Source organism: Lissotriton helveticus, chromosome 3_1 (genome assembly GCF_964261635.1).
Source record: "Lissotriton helveticus chromosome 3_1, aLisHel1.1, whole genome shotgun sequence".
Classification (NCBI taxonomy): Eukaryota; Metazoa; Chordata; class Amphibia; order Caudata; family Salamandridae; genus Lissotriton; species Lissotriton helveticus.
In genome coordinates this window covers 173,340,423-173,359,416 of record NC_136061.1, presented here as the reverse complement: position 1 = coordinate 173,359,416, position 18,994 = coordinate 173,340,423, and the positions used below count along the sequence as shown (strand labels likewise).

General features: G+C 52.4%; 1 protein-coding gene across 1 annotated transcript in view; it reads left to right on the top strand.

Annotated features, from left to right (window-relative positions):
* The window catches only part of HSF5 (heat shock transcription factor 5), a 780,982-nt gene that overhangs the window by 23,257 nt on the left and 738,731 nt on the right, over positions 1–18,994 (top strand). The gene's annotated exons all lie outside the window — the stretch shown is intronic.

Genomic DNA, 18,994 nt, shown 5'->3' with positions numbered 1-18,994 from the left:
GAAGAGGGGAGTAATACCATGGCCTATGTGGCCCTACTCCTGCAAGCGGTGTGGGGCGAGGAAGACGCCCCCCCGCCGCGCCTCGACCGCGCACACCGAGTCTTTGGAGCGGGAGGAAAAGCGGGTCTCCTGCCCGACATCGTCACCAGGCTTCATTATTTCACTGAGAAGGAGGCCATTTTGAAGGCGGCTAGGGACAACCCGGACCTGAGGTACGAAGGCCACAAGATCCAGATCTTCCAGGACTTGGCCCCCACCACCCTCTACAGACGAAAGGTCTTCCGCCCGATCACAGAGAGACTCCGGACCCTCAACATCTCTTATCAGTGGGGCCATCCCTTTGCGCTCATCTTCAGGTGGGAGGGCAAGCGCAGGGCACTCAGGTCCTACCAAGAAGCGGCACAACTGCTAGGCATGCCGGAGTCCCCGGATCACAGCCCAACCCGCCCTCCCCACCCGGAGAAGGCCCCTCCGCGCTCAGAATGGTCCACTGTGCGCAAACGTCGGCGGCCCCCTCCGGTGGACGCACTCTCTGCCTCACAGACTAAACAGGACATCATCGCACACATCCGCTCCCTTGAGGGCGACCGTGAGGCACAGGCCTCCCAGCTCATCGCTTCTGGATCTGAGGGTGGGGATCGCCCCTCGACTCCGGAAGGACGCTGACCATTGCTACTGTGCCTCCGGCTGCCCTGAGCACACGCTCGCCCACTGGGCACTTTGATGTGTCCTCATGCACCATGGGGACCTCACCCCACTGTTCTTGGGGGAGGGGCTCCCCCCTCTCACTGGCGGGCCACATCCGTGGCTCTCCCCCCCCCCACCCGCGGGGGTCTGAAGGAATGGACGACACCCTTTGCCTCCTCCAGGCCATGTACTGCATCACTGAGCCCCAGCGCCCCATTGGCGCCTGAACGGACCATGTGGACCCCACGGCCCGACGCACCCCCGGACTACCTTGAAGCAGCGGGGTGGACGGGCTCTGAGACGACTTGATCTTATTCCACTTACCCAGATCTCCGCTCCCCCCCTTTGTCCCGTAGGAAGTGACATTCCTGAGTTCATCCAAACCCTCGGGTAGAGGATGTCCGGTACCTGGGACAATGTACACTGGCCCTGTTGGCCTGTTTTGGTTCTGTTTCTTCTCTGCGCCTTTTCTCTTTTTTCTCTCTCTCCTCTTCCTACTTTCCCCTTACACTGCCCTCTCTTATTATTCCCTCCCCGCGCCTGCGAAGGGGTGGCGGGGTGGGTCCTGCGGGGGTTGGCGCGCTGGAGGCGAGATGAGGCTGCCGCTGTCCTGTCTGCGGGAGGGTCTGCTATGTTGGGTCTTGCGCGACTCCACTCCCCCTTAGTGCTATGACAGCGAACATCCCTACACCCTTGAAGGTCCTCTCCCTCAACGTCAAAGGGCTCAACTCCCCCAACAAGCGGAAGCAGATATGGCGCTACCTCCTACACCACTCCCCTGACATTATCCTCCTCCAGGAGACACACCTTCTCAGGGGAGACATCAAACGCATGGCGCACCCTAGATACCCTACACAGTTCTGGGCATCCTCTGACACCAAGACAGCGGGGGTGGCGATCCTCTGCGGGGCTGGCATTAGGCGGGGATCCGTGAAACCCTTCAAAAGCGCTGACGGGCGTTTCCTCCGAGCCACGGTACAGATGGGACGTGCACAGTTCACTCTAGGGTGTGTATATGCACCCAACCAGTCGCAGGACAAATACCTCCAGGCACTTCTGCGGGAGCAGTTCCCATCGGGCGACACTAATGTGATCCTGGGCGGCGACTTCAATCTTGTTTGGGACCCTGAGCTAGATCGCGCGGGAGCCCCCTTTAACGGCGCGGGAGCAATGTCCTCTACCCTTAGAACGCAGCTTACAGACCTGGGACTCGTGGACGTGTGGCGCTACCACAACCCGGGGGCCCGGGACTACTCCTTCTATTCACATTCCCATCGGACATACTCCCGAATCGACTATCTCTTCACCTCCCTTGAATTGGCCCGAGACTCCTTAGCTGCCGCTATCTCCGACATTTCCCTGTCGGACCACGCTCACGTGGAGCTTTTGTTGCAGGACCCCCTGGCCCGTACCGCTCGTGAACGCAGGTGGGCGCTCCCGCCGAGGGTCCTCCGGGACCCGGACGACGTCGCCAGCATCCGTGACGCCATAGACTCGTATTTCGCCGTTAACGACACCCCTGACCTGCCCTTTCACACGGTCTGGGATGCCTTCAAGGCCACCATTCGGGGCCACATCACCTCCCTGGCGGCGGCGCGGAGGAAGGAAGCGTTCAAGATGGAAACCGACCTGGCTAGCGAGATCAAACTGGCGGAGGCCCGGGACCGGGACTCCCCTTCACGGGCGTCAAAGAGAACTCTCGCCAATCTCAGGGGGCAACTCCGCGCCCTGCGCACCAACAAGGCGGAACACTCCCTACTAGCGCTCAAGCAACGGTATTACGAGGGAGGGGACAAGGTTGGTCGTCTACTGGCCGGCAGGCTGCGGGCACGTGCCGCTAGGGCCCACATTGCCAATGTCAAGCGGCAGGATGGCACCAGTGCCACCTCTGAGACGGCCAAGCAGGCCGCATTTGTCGCTTACTACTCCTCCCTGTATGCTGAGGAGCCCACCTCTGCGGAGGTACGAGAGGCCGTCCTCGCGGACTTCGGGGGGTCTCCACTGTCCCCGGCGTGTGCAGCCACACTAGAGGGCCCCTTGCAGGAGGAGGAAATAACAGAAGCTGTCAAAGACCTCCCCGTGGGGAAAACCCCGGGGCCGGACGGCCTGCCGTTGACCTTCTATCGCCTGTTCCTGACCCAGCTCCGCCCGCATCTGCTGCGGCTCTACAGCTCCTTCTCTGACACCGTTGGCCCGTCCCCTGATATGGGCCTGGCGGAAATTGCCCTGATCCCCAAGCCTGGGAAGGACCCCGACCTATGTGCCTCCTACCGCCCCATCGCCCTCCTTAACACCGATCTCAAGATCTACACTAAGATCCTGGCCAAGCGGCTGGACCCGCACATGCCGGGATTGGTGAACCCGGACCAGGTGGGATTTATACGGGACCGTCAGGGAGCCGACAATGTTCGCAGGCTGGCGCACTTAGTGGGAAAGGTGCACCACTGGAAAATCCCGGCCTGCCTCCTCTCGCTGGACGCAGAAAAGGCCTTCGACCGGGTCGACTGGACCTTCCTGCGGGCGGTCCTCAAGAAACTAGGTCTTGGCCCTACCATGATCTCCAGGTGCATGGCCCCTTACCTTGGGCCGCAGGCCAGAATTCGGGTCAACGGTCAACTGACATCGCCGCTCTCGATTCACAGGGGCACGAGGCAGGGATGCCCGCTTTCGCCGCTCCTGTTCGCTCTTGCGGTCGAGCCACTGGCGGAGCTGATTAGGCGCGCTCCTGACATTCATGGTATCCCCCACGGAGGGCGCACTAACAAGGTAGCGCTGTTTGCGGACGACCTGATTCTTACTCTTACGAACCCTCGGGTCTCCCTCCCAGCGGTGCACAAAGCCCTCTCACTGTTTGAGCAGGCGTCCGGCCTTAAAATTAACCACACCAAATCTTGGGCGCTTAACCTCACCATCCCCGATGAGGAGGTCTCCTTCCTGAAGGGGGTCACACCCTACCGTTGGGCGGATGACCACATTCAATACCTGGGTCTGGACCTCACACCCCACCTTGACTCGTGGTCCTCGAGGAACTGGGCCTCTTGCCGCAAGGAAGTTCTGGCGGACCTGCGGAAATGGAAACCTTTGATGATTTCCTGGCTGGGGCGGCTCAACGCTGTCAAGATGTCGGTCCTCCCCCGCATTCTGTATGTTTTCCAGTGCCTCCCCACCCCGATCCCGATTCACTGCATCAGAACCCTCCAACGCGACCTCACGTCCTTCATATGGGGGGGCAAACGGCCCCGGTTCTCGCAGAAAGTCCTCATGGAGCCGAGAGACAGGGGTGGCCTGGCCTGCCCGAATCTCCTCCACTACTATTGGGCGGCGCATCTCCGGTTCGTGATAGAATGGGGTGCACGCGAAAGCGACAAGCACTGGTTCCACATGGACGAGTGGTCACAGGGCGCACCATATGGGACATACCTTGGTTACCGCGTGTGGCGCGCTCCAGAAGTGCATACATGGCGGTCCCCACGAGGACGGTTCTTGAAGTATGGGACAGAGTGGCAGTGTCCAAGGGTCTAACCACGTTCCCCTCTCCACACACCCCCATTGCAGGTAACCTGCACTTTCCCCCCGCTGCCCAGACCCGAGCTTTCGAGAGCTGGACACAAGGTGACTGCAGGGTTGCAGGAGATCTTTTTCTTGGTGGGTCGCCTAAATCATGGCTGGACTGCAGGGAAGAATTTAGCCTCCCTTTAACTGCTAGCTTACAGTATGCGCAGCTGCGCCACTGGATCTCGGGAGACGGCATGTATCAGGCTGCTACCAGGGCATATACCCCATTTGAGAAGTTGGCACGCTCCCTCGGGGGACTGAAACGGCTCATCTCCCAGATCTGCAACATATTGCAACACCCCATCGCTCCGCCCGCACATCCCTATCAGAGGCAGTGGCAGTCGGCGACTGGCGCTGATATCACGCCATCTGAATGGACTCGGCTCTGGAACGACATCCCCAAAACCTACCGCAGCATCCCGCAGAGGGAAAACGCGTACAAGATGCTAACGCAATGGTACTACACTCCCCTGAGACTCAGCAAAATGTTCCCCACTTCCTCGCCGCTGTGCTGGAGGTGTGGCACTGCGACTGGTGACTTCGTACACATCTGGTGGTCGTGCCCTACCCTAGCTGTCTTTTGGAAGGAGGTCCTTAGTCACATTAAGAAGGTGTTGGGTTTTCCCCTCCCTGAAGAGGTTTGCACACTCCTGCTGGGCATTCGACCCCCCACACTTAGGGCCCTCACGCGCAGCGACTGGATCCTCACCCTTCACATGTTAGGTGCTGCCAGGCAACTCATTGCTCTGTACTGGAAGCGGGCTGAGGCGCCGCCGATAGCATCCTGGTTCGTGCGCCTCTGGCAAGTCCTGACTATGGAGCTGCTCACGGCGCGGATACAATCAAGGGGGGTACGCTTCAAGGCAGTGTGGGAACCTCTCGTGCGCTACCTGTGCTCCATCAGCTATGCCCGCCACATGCCTCCCAGGCTTCGCGCCCTGCAATTGTTCGAGGATGCCCTCATCCCTGCTGACCCGAGCAGGCTGGGCTCTTAGTCACTTCCCCCAGTGCCGATTTGCGTTTTCCATCTCCTATTGGCGACTGCAGACGCACCCCCCAGACCCCTCTCCACCTCGCCACTGCTCACTCCTCTTCCGACTTTTTCTTCTTTCCTACTTGCCACTCTGGCTTCCGCCCCTCTTTGGGGCAGTTTGGTCCCTGTTGGGCCTTTGAAAATGTGACACCATTGCTCTCCCTCACATACGCGCCTCCCCCGCACAACGACGCATTGCCAGCATATGGCCGCCTCTTGCTATACTCTCCCCTAAGCCACGCGGCCGGCCCCCTCCGGGGGTTGTAGGCAGGGCGCTGTGTTAACGGTTCCACCTCCCCTGGTTAGTACTACCTACTGGCTTTTCTCTGCGCGGCCGGCCCCGAAACGGGGTTGTAGGCTTATCGCTGTGTTCACAATAAAAAACAGATTTGAACAAAAAAAAAGAGAGATAGATGTTCTCTAACTGCAAACAAATGTGGAATGTTGAAACCATTTCTGGCATAACTTTTCTACGCTACAGGTAGTACCACCCCTGAATGTTGTGACTGCATATAACAGGGGTCTCGTCTGCTAGCTTGAAAACCCATGGAGGAGTTTAAAAAACGAGCATTACAGCCATTGGTGTTAACTGGACACACCAACCACCCGCCTGAACCTGAAAGTTATATGTACCATTCTGTATCGTAAAGTGGAGCTGTTCTTCTGTAAAAAAAATTCCAAGTGTTCCCAATTGTTAAAACGTGCAACAGAGGAAAAGCCAGTTGTCTTCTTGCCTTTAATTTTAGCCAAACCCAGGCAGGTAGTTTGCTGTACCATCTTATTCAGAAATATCATTTGTCTAGGGATCAGACACGCTCTAAATATAACATCACTGACTCGTAATTGCCAGTGTTGTGTCCCCCAAATTGATTTCAAATCAATTTTTGCTTTCCAATGTTCATAGACTTGTATGTTCAGCTGGGAAATAAATGAATCTGAATAGATTAATTATATTTGGGTCAGCATATTTTTCTTCACTGGGGAAGGGGTAAGCTTGTAATAATAAGAAACGTCTTCTAAAGTGTTGTGAACAGAAAAATATGCAAACTTTTTCAAATATGTTTTTTGACTAGCCACTGGTGTTGTTGGGCAATATTACCATTGTGTGTAATTGAAAACAGTTCATGGAGTACTAACTTTATGTAAATAGTGGTGAGAATAATGATGATAACAAAATATTTCAAGATAATCAGCACAATTTAAATACAAATCTTCAGTTTCATATACTGTATAATACTCAAGTTCATAAAGCATGCTCATTACTCTATCAACATCCCAGTCATCAGAGATGGAGCCAGGGGAAATACATTTCTCCTTAGGTACTTTAAATACATAAGGAATCTTTAAAGTTTCTGTAGAGCACAAAATATCAAAGTTGTCCTTAACCCAAACAATTACATCAGAGATAGAAAATGCAGAAATGTTCATAAAGGACCAAGTCACTTGCACTTTATGAGAAGTAGAATGAGGCTTCAGTACCTCAACTACCAGTTCAACAGCAGAACATTCTGGAAGGTAATGTCCATTTAAAAGCAAGACAAATACTGTAACAAATCCAATCCAAACGAATAGGAACAGCAGTGAAATGGAAAAAATGGAAATCCAAAGATCGGACCATGGAAGAATCAGATAAGTCTGTTTCAGCCAGAAAGGAAATGCACATACACCCTGTAGTGAAATATGCAAGGAATCAGAAGAAAATTAATCGGTGTCGGCATAGTAACCAGAGGCAGTGTGTGCAAAAACAGGAACCTCATGTAGTAATGGAGAACTAGGAGACACCTCTAAAGGTGGTTGGTAATAAATAACTTTGTTGTTAGCAGTAGCAATAGAAAACATATACATTCACTTCTGATGTGCATCCTGTGTCAGTTGTAGTAGCAGGAAGTAATACAAGTTCAGCATCTGATGTCCCCAACTGGGGAGAATCAGTATTTGTATTATTTAATGCTTGTAGAGGAATTTCCACTATGGTAGCGAGTGGAGGCAGGTAGCTACCAAGGAGCTCTTGCGTCCTACTGGGTAGGACTGACCATATGGTGTGGTTTGATCAGGTCAATAGAAACCAATTGTTTATTTCTACAACTAGCCAGCAGTGGCAAAATCACAGTTCTGATACCTTGAATTTCAAAGACTGTACTGATGCTCTGTATGATAGGCTAAATTCGTTTTTGTCTGTAATCTTCTCTCAAGCAAGAGATTTGCAGGTTGTACCTTTACTTTAGCAGTGCCAGAACATTTGGAAGTGTAATTTAAACGGTCATCCCGGAAGTCTTGTAAATCCTGTAAGACAGCAAAATGTTTATTGATGTCAAAAGGTGAGACTGTTGCCACTGTGACGGGGTTTTCGAAATCTGGAACGTACATCTGGATGGTTTCATAGGGAGTCCGGCTACCCAAGGATTGTCTAAGGAGATTATTTAAAGCTCTTGGGACTCAATGCAAGTGTTAACTCAACTACGACCTGAATCTAATACTCTAGCTGTGAAGGACTGTTTTAAGTCATGGTTTTTCCTTTCCACTATCAAATTTTCCTCAGAATGAAGGAGGCAGGAATAATATACAGCAACGCCCAGGTTTCCCATGATATCCCGTAAGCCTTAAAGACCTGTTGCGAGTGGAATGTTACTACTGCTTATGTCCCAATAGTGACTTGCAGATCTTTAATAACAGTTCAAGCGACAGCCAGTCGCTGAGGCCACACCCATAGGAATCTAGAACATGTATCTACACCCAAGAGAATACATTTTGCACGCACCCTCTGAATTTAGAGTCCACAGTGATCCAAGTGGACACATGTCAAAGGTATGAAACTAAGAGGGGTGCCTGCGATGGGCGAGCTGTGGTGAAGCTTTTAATTTGCTAGCATATGTATCAGTTAAGGACATATTGTTTAGTCTGTTTGTACAACCATGTCACCAGTATCATTTCTGTAGTAAGGAAACTCGCTGGCACACCTGCATGGGCAGACTCTAATCCCTAAAAGCAGCCTTGATTAATTCTAGCCCTTGGTCCGAGTTGGGTTTCACTCGATCACCCACCCCGGAAATGTGAGCAAAAGGTATGTTTTGGGCACTCAGTCGGTAGGAGTATTTTTCTGGATATTCTTTAGGTAATGGAGTGCCATTGAGTGAAGCATTGACTGCAACAATGATGTCTTCATCCACCCTTGTGCGTGAACAAGTGTATGCTGCAAAAGTGCAGTCTGACCCACTGATTTGGTGGCTACATTAGCCAGTGAATTCCCTATAAAGTGTATTGAAACACACTGATGACTCAGTGTATGAATTACATGAGCCCACGGCAAACATTCTTTAAGATGAGCCACCTTTACCCAAAGAATTGATGGTTGATAGTATGTCCTTTAAAGTCTCTGAATCCATTCAAGCGCCAATAATGTAAATGTTCATTGAAAGACTGGACGCAGTAATACGAATTGCACACATTGGGCCCGATTCACAAAGGTAAACTGGGACAAAAGACTTACTTTACGAATTTTGGTATTCACAAAGGGCATTTCCGAGTACTAAAGTTAGACTTTTGTGTCAGTTTGGGTCTCAGTTAAACTGAAGGCCAAAACTTACGATTTGCTGAGACAAAAGTCTAACTTTATGACTTTCCGTATTCTCAAAGAGCATTTACGAGTAGTAAAGTTACACTTTTGGATCAGTTTTGTTCTCAGTTAAACTTAAGACCAAAACTTACGTTTAACTGAGACAAAAGTCTAACTTTACTACTAGTAAATGCCCTTTGTGAATGCCGAAAGTCATAAAGTTAGACTTTCTTCTCAGTTTACCTTTATGACTCAGGCCCTATGAGTGTGAGGCATTCAGGATTAATATTCTCTAGTGCCAGGATTGAAGCTTTTAGTTCAGCCAACTGAGCAGTAAAATCCCCTAAGGATTGTGTAAATGTGTTTTGTTGACGTGATTATCCATTTTTCATCACACCACGCACTGCTGTGCATGCAGCGGAATATTGGTGCTTGGTACCTCTAGGCTGAGCTAAATCCTCAGTATAGATTATATAAACAAACTGGTCAAGAGGCAAAAATTCCCTGGGCACAGAGTATTCTTGTTCATATTGGAGGAATTCTTGTGTTTGCAAGGTAGAGTCAAAGACATAGTCAACATCAGTAGCTGTTAAGCAGTTGGTCAATTGTATCTATCTTGGATGTCAGACTTTTGCATTAGGAACGCTTGCCTTGGTAACAGCCTCTAGGGTTGGAACAAAGTAACCACTATTATGTGTTTCCCCTGAGCCAATCATCTTTCCTTTGTAACAGCTGTCTGAACTGCAGTCAGTATTTTTTTTCTGTAGATGCAAAACGCATTTCAACATTAGAATATCAATGTGATTTTTTTTTCTTTTGAAAATACCTTTATTGTCCAACATACAGTGTACACAGCATCATAGCTTACAACCCAGCCAGGCCAGCCGCAGATAATGAACAGTGTGGTAGATAGGGTAAGCGTACACAGCTTCAAGGCCGACAACCCTGGGGTCCGGCAGCGTATATCAGTACTTCACTTAACACCATAGTCATGTATACATTTACTGCCTAGTAAGTGTGCGGTCTATGGGTTTTCCTGTATAGAGTCAGTGGATCAAAGTGGCCGTGCCGAACCCACCCACATCAGCAGCAGCGGTGGTAGTCGTGCCCGCTACATCTAACGTGCGTCATTGGTGAGTATCTCAGTATGGGTCAACATTCAGACGGGCCTGATGTCATATGAATGAGTGATGAGGGTGATCAGCGACTTAGCGCGTTTGGGGCGCATAACCGCCTTGTGCATCCATTCCGTTGAAAAGAGCTGTTCTGCATCTTAGCGCCCAGGCGAGGTGCCCAAGCTTCAGCTGTCTCACCCGAGGGCGCCTTGTGGCGCAAAATGGTATGAAGCATGGAGTTGTATGTGTATGGACATGGTCTAAGGGGAGATGAAACCAAATCAACAACTAACTACAAAACAGGGACATGGGTTATACAGGAGGTAGGTGGGAGTAGGTTTGTGCAGAGTTTGCCATATCGTCGAGGGGGTGGAGGTCGGAATCAGCGTGTTAGTCGTGTCTCACGGGGTAGGCAGGCGAAGGACCGGGGGGGGGGGGGGGCACGGGAAAATGCAAGTCGTCCGTGTGGTGGAGCCATTAGGGGGGGGGGGAGCCCACGAGTGTTCGGCGGGTGTGGTATTCCGGCAAGGAGCCCGGGCCTCTGTCGCAGCGTCACATGTGGCGGTGTGTGTCCGGGAGTGGGGCAAGTAGTCGTCAGTGTGAGACAGGAGAGCACATGTCAGACAGTGGGTTGAGCCGAATGGTCAGTAGAATGGTGTATGGTGTATCCTGTGCGGTTTGCAGGAATCCGTATCAGGGAGTGGGGGGGCAGCACATAATTTTTCACGTAATTCCCTGTTCCGTACATTTCTGCAGGAAGGAGTATAGTATGTCCTCCCATTGTTGTGCAATGGGGAATTTTCTGAGCCCTGCCGTCTCTTCCCGTTTCAGGACAGAGCTCTCAGCCCACGCCCAGTTTGTCAGCGACAGACACCAGTGTCGGAGGTGTGGGGGCGTGGCTGCCTTCCATTTCTTGGTAAGTAGTCTTTTGGCTGTGATAAGCCCAAGATCCCAATATCTAGTCTGGACCTTTTTTAGGCGCGTGCGCTTGTACAAACCCAATATACAGGCTTCCCATGTGCTCGGTACCTGTTCCTTAGTGCAATGTCGGAGTAACATTGTCACTCCATCCCAGTACTGCTGGAGGGCGGGACAGAGCCAGAGCATGTGGAGGAGATCCGCACCTAGAAGAGAGCAGCGGCTGCAGGCAGTGTCTGTGGCTGAAAAGTACTTATTTATCTTGTCAGGGGTGAGGTACGCGCGGTGCAGTATATAAAATTGTATAGTTTTGAAGCGAGGGCTGCGGGGGATGTTCACTGGACCAGCTAGGATCATAGTCCACTCTTTGTCCGTCCAGTCCCGCCCTCTGTCTGTCGCCCATTTTTCCCTCAGGTGTGCAGTTGCCGGGGGTGTGTGTAGGAGGAGTGCTTGCGTTAACCAATGAATAATGTGAGTGCCGTTGCTCATGACATGCAAGTACTGTATGAAGTGATGTGTTGGTGGCTCTCTAGACATGTCTCCCCATGTGGTGGTCAACGCGTGAACGAGGGACGCGTGTGTTAGGAACTGCCCAGCTGGGAGGGATGTATCCCTTACGAGGGCTGCAAAGGGCAGGAGGGCGCCGTCAGAGTAAAGGTCGCCCATCGTCTCCACCTCTGCGGCGATCCAGCTATCCAACTTTACAGTGGTCAGGGTCCCTGCCGTTGTCGGGGTGCCTAACAGCGGCAATATCGGCGCATATGGCGTCGTTGCTCGTGTTAGACGCAAGCAGCGGAGGAAGCATCTGCGTGCCACTGCGAGCAATAGTTGCGGCGGTCGGGTAGTTCGAGTCAGCGGATGGAATAGTACTTGAATCGGGAACAGGGACCAAACGGTGGTATCCGTTGCCGTGTCGCCCAGGTTCTTTCCACCCAGCCAGCCTGACACCCACTGCATTTGTGCTGCTAGATAATATAACTCCATGTTTGGAACTGCTAGTCCGCCCTCTGCAGTGGGCATGTAGAGTTTCGTCAATGCGACCCGAGGCCGACCTCTGTTCCAAATCAGGTTCCGTAGCAGGACCTCGAGGTCTCGGAACACCCGGGTAGGTACATAGGTTGGTATATTCGCAAAGTAGTATAACAGCCGCGGTAGGACTATCATTTTAGCCACGGCTATGCGATTAGGGACATTGAGCGGTAGTGTATTCCAGAACCCCACCTGTGCTCTGGTAGAGGCGATCGCCCTCATAAGATTTCCTTCCAAGATGTCCATTGGATCTCGGTAGATGTGTATCCCAAGGTATCGGAATGTGCTGGGATACCACTGCAACCTCCCACCCCCGATGTGTATGTCACATTCGGGAACGTTTGGGCTGAAGGGGTAGGCCCCCGATTTGTCCCAGTTTACTCGTAATCCCGACATTTCCTCAAAGGTGCCGAAGATGGTAGCGAGGGAGTCTGGGACGTTAGTTAGGTCCCTGACGTATAAGAGCAGGTCATCAGCATATAGGGACACTACATGTAGTCCGTCCGCCAACGGTACTCCCCAGTTAGCTCCCTTTGACTGGAGCTTCGTAGCCAGGGGTTCCACTGCTAGGGAGAACAGTAGGGGCGACAGTGGGCAACCCTGCCTGGTGCCTCTCTGTACTCGAATGGGGTCAGAGAGTAATGCTCCAGTGCGGACTCGGACCGTGGGCTTGCGGTATAAGAGGCCGACCATAGTCAGATAGTCATCCCCTAGCTCGAACTGCTCCAAGACCGCTCGCAGGTAGGGCCACTCCACCGAGTCAAACGCCTTCTCCAGGTCGAGTACAAGGCACCCTGCTCGTGGCCATTGTCTAGTGGCGTACTCCTGCAAGCGAAATAATCGTCGGATATTGTGGGATGTGTGTCTCGTCGGTACAAACCCGTTTTGGTCTTGATGGTTTATATGTTTGAAAGTTTTGTGTAGTGCCATCCAGTGGCGGCCGCCACAAATAAAGGATGGTAGGGTGGGTGGAAGGAACGTGGGTGGGGACGTGTTGCGCGGGGGTAGTAATATACAAATGTTAAAAAAAGTACCTGAAGCCGCCAGCTGCCTCCAGCGCCGCGCCTCCTCTTTTTTTCCTGGTCCCAGCAGCCCCTGGGAAAGACACCCTTCCAGTCACCCTTCCAGTCACCGTGCTGCAGAGTAGCACAGGGATTGGCCTGAACAGGCTAAAACTATGCTCTGCTCAGGTCAGTGAGTCTATGGCGAGCCTCTAGCCCTGCTGCTCAATGCTAAGTGCGCATTTGTGTTTTGGGCGTCCTTAGACAGAACACATGTGAGCTCTTAGGGGGTGCACATAGCACTCCTCCTACCTCGCCCATGCCTTGACCCCGCCCCTCCCTACAGCACTGGCTCAGAGATTTTTTTTTTTTTTAAGACCAATGGTCCCAAACTTTATTTAGTTTCACAGATAAGTTGGTACGTATTCACACAATATCATAACAATGAAGTACTATTACAATTGGTACTCAACGAGTAGCACATATTGACAAGCCAGTTATACACGAGTGAAAAGAAACAGTAGCCAGAGGAGATGCATTAGTCCGCAAGCGGCAGCGCCAGGAAATGTCTCGTGTTGCAGTGTACGCGGTCCGCAACACTGCAAGAGGACCAACGTGGTCATGAAGACCAGCAACCAATGACTTGAGTCGTGTTCCTCGGTTAGCACAGCAGCGGTCAAGGGCAGGATCATATCCCACATAGGCACATGGGACGCTGGGTTGCAGTCTCCTGTTCATGACAGTGTCCAACCAGTGTTGTGCGAAACATAAACAAGGAGGGGAAATCGAAGATTACCATGAGTACAGCATAAACAGTCTCGTTATCAACCAAGAGATTCAACTGGGAAGTAAAAGAAGAAGAGGGGAAGGGAGAAACTTTTCAACAACCGTTAGACTAGCATGTGCGTGTGTAGCAGTGTATCTGAATCTCTAGCCGTGCGTGGTGTACTCCATGTGGGCCGTGTGGGGGCGGGGATAGCTGAGGATGTGATGTCGCCGCAACTGCAGGGCGGGGGGGGGGGGAAAGGGGGGGTGGGGGCGGGCGGCGGCAGGGGACATCTCCCAGTGGGCAAGGGCCCGGCGGTCGGGGAAAGCGGCAGGGGGGGGAGGGGGCAGGGGAGGGGGGGGGAGCCCGCGTCAAGTCCGGACAGTAGTCAATTGGGTCCCCTCTATTCCGCGTCGGGATGGCACTCTATACCGGCCTGCGCGCACGCCCGATGGTACGCATTCAGGGCAGAGTCCCAGTCCTGGGCGATCGGGTACTTCCGTAGGCCCGCAGTCTCTTCCCTGTGCAGAGACACACTCTCCGCGCATGCCCAGTTGCCCAGAGAGCGACGCCAGTCTGCAGGGCGCGGTGGGGTGGCACTTTTCCACCGTTTCGTGATAAGGCGCTTGGCCGTGATGAGGCCCAAGTCCCAGAAACGCGCCCGTAGCTTGGTCTGCTTGGTTCTTTTGTAGAGTCCCAGCAGGCATACCTCCCACGTCTTGGGGAGGGTATCGCCTGTGGCCGCCGTCAGTGTGTCTGTGACCGCCGACCAGTACGAGGTGAGGTGGGCGCAACTCCAGAGTGCGTGCAGGAAGTCCGAGTCCAGGAGGCCGCATCTGGGACACGCCGACGACGTGAGTCCGAAGTAGCGATTCAGTTTGTCTGGAGACAGATACGCGCGATGGATGATATAATATTGGATGGTCTTAAAGCGCGCGTTGCGAGGAATATTCCTGGCGCCCGCTAATACCGCGGCCCACTGCTTGTCTGTCCAGTCGGAACCTCGGTCGGTCGCCCACTTCTCCCTCAATCTGTGGGAGGAGAATTGGGTATGACTGTGCAGTGCTTGTGCCAACCAGTGCACTATATGGGAGCCATCGCCCATCACATGTAGGTACTGGATGAGCAAATGAGTGGGTGGCTCGTGGCTCATGTTACCCCATGCCTTCGTTAGCTCACGGAGGAGTCTGGCGTGCGCCAGAAATTGTCCCGCTGGCAGATCCGTATCCGGACAACAACTCTCCGTCGCTGTACAGGCCGCCCAGTTCGTCCAAGTCCGCCGCAGTCCAACTGCGCAGCTCGGCCGAGGACAGCATGCCAGCGCCCAAGGGAGTTCCTAGTAGAGGTAGGTTCGGAGCATAGGGTACCGTACTTTTGGTGAGTTTGAGGCTCCGCACAAAGCACCGCCTCGCGACTGCTACATGGACCTGAGTGGGGAGCCGGCCCCTCGTTAGGGGGTGGAAGAGTGTCAGCACCTGCACGGGGGACAGGGTGGTGTCAATCGTGGCCGTGTCCGTCAGGTTCTTGCCACTCAGCCAGTAAGCGACCCATTGCAGCTGGGCTGCTAAGTAATATAGCTCCTGATTGGGAACCGCCAGGCCTCCAGCGTCTGTGGCCGCGTATAGGGTCTTAAATGCTACCCGGGGTCTCCCTTTATTCCAGACGAGGCGCCTGGTGAGGGTTTCCAGCTCTTTGAATATGCGCGCCGGTACATACACTGGCAGGTTAGTGTAATAATAGAGGAGCCGGGGGAGCATTATCATCTTGGTTAGCGACACTCTGGCCGGCACGTTCAGCGGAAGGGAATTCCAGAACGTGACCTGGGCCGAGAGCGAGGATATAGCCCTCACCAGGTTGCCCTCCAGGAGGTCCACAGGGTCTCGATATATCAAGATCCCCAGGTACCTGAATACCGTCGGGTGCCACCGGAGTGTCTCCCCCATCATGCACACATCACATTGTGGCATCTCGCTACTGAATGCATAGGCTCCCGATTTGGCCCAATTGACGCGGAGCCCCGACATGTCCCCGAACGTTTGGAAGATGTCCGCGGTTGCCGCAGGTATACAGGTGAGGTCTCTGATATATAACAATAAGTCGTCGGCGTACAGAGACACCGAGTGAATGCCATCAGCCAGCGGGATGCCCCAGATGTCGCCGGAGTTGCGGAGCAGTTCCGCCAACGGCTCCATCGCCAGGGCGAATAATAGAGGGGAGAGGGGGCAGCCCTGCCTGGTACCCCTCCCAATGCGGATCCTATTAGAGAACAACCGCCCAGTCCGGACTCGTATCTCGGGCTCTTGATAGAGAAGCCCTACCATCTGTACATAGGCATCACCCAGGTCATATTTCTCTAGGACTCGGAGGAGATATGGCCACTCCACCGAGTCGAACGCTTTTTCCAGGTCGAGTATGATGCATCCCGAGCGTGGCCAGGCGGGGGTCGCATACCGTTGGATTCTGAAAAAGCGGCGTAAATTATATGACGTGCTCCGGGTGGGCACGAAGCCGTTCTGATCGGAGTGCACTAGTGTGGGGACCAGTGGCGCAAGTCTCCGAGCCAGCGTCGCTGCTAAGATTTTGTAATCGGTGTTGAGGAGTGCCAATGGTCTGTAAGAGCCTAGTTCATTCGCTTCTCTACCCGGTTTTAGCAGGGAGATCACGTTAGCTTCATTCAGGGACGCCGGGAGTTCAGCATCCTCCAATGCCGCCGTATACACCTTCAACAGTTCCGGTATGAGCACCAGTGAGTAGGCTTTGTAGAACTCAGCCGGGAGTCCGTCAGGGCCCGGTGCCTTGCTATTGGAGAGGGAGAAGATCACCTCCCGTAGTTCCTCACCGGTGAGTGCAGCACCTAGCTCTGTCTGGTGGGCAGCAGTAGCTGTCGGGAGCTGCAGTGTCGCCAGGTAGTCCGCGATCTCCACCACCGTGGCCCGTAGCCGTGAGCTGTATAAGGACTTGTAATGCGACGTGAACGCTTCGTGAATCTGTGTCTGGGTGTAGACCTCAACGCCCTGGGCCGTGCGGATCGACAGAACCGACGCGGACTGTGAGTCCTGTCGTACCAGCCACGACAGAAGCCTGCCAGGTTTGTCACCTGCATTGTGGGTGCGCGCGGAGTGTGCCGCGAAATTAATGTTCTTCAGGCGCTCCATCAAAACAGCATGATCCGCCCTGGCTGAGATCAGCTGGGAGTCATCGCCCTCCGCTGCTTCCCGTTCTTTATCCAGTAGTGCCTCCTCCGCCCGTATCAGATCTCTCTCCACCTGGCCTCGCAGGCTCGCCTGTATACTGAGGCAGCTACCCCTGGTCACCGCCTTGAAGGCGTCCCACTCGGTCCTCGGGGAGGGGGTCGAGTCACTATTGTCCTCGAAATACTGTATGATCCTCCTGGATATCTCCTCTCGGAATGGGGTGTCGAGCAGGAGATCCGGTTGCAAGCGCCACGTTGGTATAGGCGGGCGCTGGCGCCTCCATCCATATACCAGAGTGTGTGGGTTATGGTCCGAGTGCGTCCGTCCTAGGTAGTCAGCGTCTGTCACGGAGGGAAGCAGGTCGCGGGACAGCATGTACCTGTCAAGCCTGACATGCAATGAGTGTGCTCCCGAGTAGTAGGAATACACTCGGGCGGCGGGATTTCTGACTCGCCAGGCATCCTGTAAGTTCCTACAGCACTGGCTCAGAGATGGCAATGAAAAATTAAACAATGCTACTGCTGAGTCTGAAACTTATCTTCCTGTGTGTCCTAAAGACTTGGCTGTTTTCCAGCACTTACACACTTCCTGGAACCTACTTCTGCCGCCTGTCATAGCGCCGGGATACCCCCGTTGGGGGTAGCTGAGGGCTTTATAAACTTCTAAATTAACTAAATATAACATTGTTTTATCTTTCATTTGCTAGCTCTGAGCCAAACAGTGGGGCGACGCTTCTCTGCCATTGCGGAGGAGCCACCGCTGGCGCCTTCTACTGCAGGAAAGTGAGCACAGAATTAGAATACCTCTGTTTATATGCTTCCTGGTCCTCAACCACAAAGGTGACATCTCACCCTCCAACAGGGAGTCCTTGTTGCAGCAATTGTGCTGTAAAACTATGTCTGCAATTAACATTATTAAATAATAGCAGTGAGCGCCAAATTTAAAGAATGGAAGTGAAAGACAGGAAAAATACTATAGTGGGGTAACCCTTTTAAGGTTCTGACTCGAACAGCCATCATACTAAAATAGGGGGTTCCTATTAAGCTGAGGAGGATTAATCCCTAACTCCACCGGCGTCTTCATATACGTTGAAAAGTAGACCTTGGACACACGCAAGAATTACTCAGGAGACCCATTAAATAAGTGCCTGATCTGAATTAACGTTGGTGTTGCCATGTTATTCAGTTCCTACGAATTAAGTAGGACTGTGTATTTGGAAAACATAAACATCAGAATAAAGGGACTTGGTTCACACATATCATCAGGAAATAATTGTGTTGTTCCTAGCCAGCTCATAGTGCCCTATCTGAACCCATATACTTACCAGGGTATCAGTTGATATCAGCAACCTCGAACATGACCACTCTTTTACTCCCCAAGGAAAACATGGAAACAGATCTACCCTTTCATTGTTTACTTTTGCATGCCCAAAGTAAATACAAGAAAGATACAAATGTGGTTTTCAAACATTTTTTGAAACAATCATATTCTTGTATAAAAAGAGTGTGTTGCAATTAATAGGCAGAAGAAGCAAAGCATTGTAACCAGCATTACAAGAACGGTGAAAAAGATAAACAGTTCAACCATTATAACATTACTATGTGATTATATTATTATGCTGCTAATATCCTACCTAAAGATACATATGCTATTGAAAGCATATTGGGAGTACCCTCTGCCAGAACACTTGGGGTAGCCTAACCCCCCATACCTAAGTGTAATGTATCAGGAAGCCGGCCTGTGTATCATATTTGCAGGATAGAAGTCCAAGTCAGGAGGACTGCATCACAGTGCATCGCATTTCAGGACAATCCCAGCAGAAGTGCTTTTCTGCTGAATGTATTGCAGTGGCTGTTTATATAATAAAAGCACTTTTCCAATGGCATTGTGTCAAAGTTGCAGCGCAGATGCGATGGTGTGTCTGGAGCCAAAGAGCTATCTCCAACCAGACAATTAAATACAAGGGCGGAAGAGAATGCATCTTTCCTGCATGTTGCGTGGACTTGCCCATCCATAGCCCGATTCTGGGAAGGAGTATATGCGATTATTCACACGATCACAGGTGTCTCATTGCAGTGCACACCATTAGTTGCCCTGCTGGGTCATGTCGCAGAGATTCCAGCCGAGAAAGGCTGACTCCCGG